Source organism: Colobus angolensis, unplaced genomic scaffold (genome assembly GCF_000951035.1).
Source record: "Colobus angolensis palliatus isolate OR3802 unplaced genomic scaffold, Cang.pa_1.0 Scaffold31, whole genome shotgun sequence".
Taxonomy (NCBI): domain Eukaryota; kingdom Metazoa; phylum Chordata; class Mammalia; order Primates; family Cercopithecidae; genus Colobus; species Colobus angolensis.
The window spans coordinates 4,996,661-4,999,448 of record NW_012116377.1 but is presented as its reverse complement, the minus strand read 5'-3'; the positions used below and the strand labels follow the sequence as shown (position 1 = coordinate 4,999,448).

Genomic DNA, 2,788 nt, shown 5'->3' with positions numbered 1-2,788 from the left:
CGTGCTCCCCTCAACGCGTGCGGTCCCGCCGGGACCCACTGGCTCTCTGTCCGTCTGTCTCTCAACTTTTCCCATCCTTTAGCTTACGATTCTTCATCAATGCGTAAAAGGAGATCGCCGCGGAGTTCGAGCCTATTTGGCGTCTCCGGAGACTAGCAAGACCCTCTGAAAGACACCGCGTCCCAAGGGATAATCGCCCGTGTCCGGCAAAGCTACCCTGCTCAAGCGCGAACCCTGGGACCCAGCGCGGAAGGCAGACCGGCAGCTGGCCGCTGGGCTGTGAACGCCAGGGCCGAGCGGAAGCCTCCCGCCCGGCCGCGATCGGTGCCGCGGCTCTCAGGGAAGTGGCTACGCGCGGCCCTCGAGAAAGCAGGTAATTCTCCTTTTTCTCCCGCTGGCGCGGTAAAAACTACCCCCTCCCCCGTTCTGTGTGTATCCCCAGTTTCAGCGCAGCGAGCTCGGCGTCTAACCCCTTCGCGGCAGGGTCCGGGCCACTGCGGTAGTGGAGGTGGCCAGCGTGGCTGAGTCCCCTGCCCAAACGTCAGCCCTGCACTGCCGCCTGCCTTGGCACAGAGCGGAGCGAGGGAGGGGATTTAATTACCCCGCTCGGCAGCTCAGAAAATCGCCGCACAGAGGGGCTTAGCAGGACGGCTAAGGAGTGCTTGAGCGGGAGCCTCAGGAGACCTGAACCAGCCTCCTTGTCCGCAATCCGGGTGTAGAGGAAAAAAAGGAAAGAGGAGTTCTGCCAGGTCCCTTCAGGCCTTGGGGTTGCCTTCCTCGACAACGCAGGCAGGGGACGGCTTGACCGAAGCCTCCACATCGGTTGCAGGTCCTGCGTAGGATGCGGGACTGCTGCATTCTCTGGCGGAAACGAACCCGCCTGGGAAAGAGAAATGCGGCGCCAGGTAGCACGGCGCCCAGATGGACAGTAAAGGGGGACCCGCGCTCCTCAATGTCTGTGTGAGTCAGGCAGACCGAGGGACACCAACCGGGCCCCTCCCCACTAGGCCGAAGACATGGTCCTCCCACCTCGGGCCCCAAACAAACTCCCGGGGAGGGTCAACGCAGCCCCCAGAATCGGCTGGGGTCTTGCGGCGCTGTTCCAGGCCTGGTGAGAGCAGATTTACTCCAGTTTATGGGCTCGAACTTTGGGGTCCCCAGAACACCTTCAGAGGGACACGTTCCCTTTTTCAGTATTTTGTTTGTTCGGGAGCATAGCTGGAAATGCTGGCGCTGCCTTTGATCACATTAAGAAGCTGTCATTTTCCTTACTTGGGAACAAGATTTCTCCGAGGACTGGAGGTCATTCAGGAAACAGAATTTTCGAAGGACCCTTTTCAAGTGGCCCGAGAACTCACAGCGGTGATCGCCACAATTTGACCTGGGTGCTTCTGCCTGGGAGCTGGGGACGTCGCAGATCTGGTATCCAGTTCTAGAGTGCTTCTCAGGCCTCTACTAAGCCGCTGGTCCCAGGTGGGACACAGAGCTGCCCGGGTCTCCCCGGCTGTCCAGCCCTCCCTTCTGAGCCCTTTGTTTAAACTTAGCTCATCCGAGGTGGCCCCTTTGGGACCATAAGTTTGCCCTCCCTTTGTAACCTAATTCTTCTCGCCTTTTCCTTATGGGCAGCTAATTGGCCCGCAGTGTGGGGCTGGGGGTGGGGTGTCAAGGAAACCCATTTGCTATGGGATTACCTTCCATAGAGAAATTTAATTCGCCACCCAGCAGCCTCCCAGTCCCACATTGGCAATAAACCTTGAGGGGTACGGGGAGGAAGTGGGATGCCTTAGCAGATGGGTTTGGAAGTTCCCTTAAAGCCGAGGCATTAGATCTCAGGCCAGCAGCCATCCCTGGAGGGGGGGAGGGGTGTGCCCAAGGAGGGACTACGGCTATAACGGCCCCTCCTGCTCTTTGGGGTTCAATTCCAGCCCCCCAAAGCAGAAGGCTCCCTCCCTCGGCCTCAGTGCAGGCTCTCCCACCCCATTCCTGTTCTGCGTCTTTGGGAATCGTAGAGTCTGTGGCCCCCACGTCCTAGGTGTCTCGGCACCCTGGACCCAGGCGCCTCCGAGATTCGATATCGCTTCTGGCTTCTGACCCCTACCTTCAAGCCTGGCAGGCTCCCCGCGGGACCCTGCTGAGACCCGGAGACAATCGGGCCGTGCTTCTCCCTCCTCCACGAACAGCCACGGTTTACTCGGAGGGTTTACTGGGAGCGGCAGGGGCCGGCGGCCTGACAACTGGTAAATCCGTTTCGTTAGACACAATTTGTCTGCAATTTGTCAACCCGCCTGGGAAACGCTCTCCAGACGCCTCGGCTGCCGCACGGGCCCTACCTGGTTCTCGAATCCTGCCTGCTCATAGACGAATCCCAGTACGGGGTGCCTGCGTAGACCTGGAGCTCACCACCAGGTGTTCCCAACCTCGGGAGAGGAGGCTTTTTCCAAAACAACGAATTTCCTGCCTTGTTTTCCGGTAAAGGAGCGGCCACCACGCATGGGGGCCCTGAACGCGGGGCCTTTCCCCTCGGAGTTGGATCAACCCGGAGTTCAAGCCTGGCCGCCACCGAATAATTTTAAATGCCCGGTTTTCAGACAGATCCAGAACGCCGTCTACGCCTACCGGCGGCAGATCTTCGAGCCCGTGGCGGCCCCATTCTTATTGAAATCCCACTAAACGGATTCAGACTCCGGCTTGGGGTGGGGGGAGACTTCCAGACCCGGCGCTCTCCCCCACACGCACCCCAGTCACACCGGATAAAGGTCTGCGGGGCGCAGCGCGCGGGGGCGCAAAC

At 59.8% G+C, this 2,788-nt stretch overlaps 1 long non-coding RNA gene across 1 annotated transcript in view; it reads left to right on the top strand.

Annotated features, from left to right (window-relative positions):
* The window catches only part of LOC105517947, an 8,144-nt gene that overhangs the window by 635 nt on the left and 4,721 nt on the right, over positions 1 to 2,788 (top strand). The window contains exon 2 of the long non-coding RNA XR_001002751.1: positions 83 to 373. This is a non-coding gene — a long non-coding RNA (uncharacterized LOC105517947). The remainder of the gene's footprint in view (positions 1 to 82; positions 374 to 2,788) is intronic.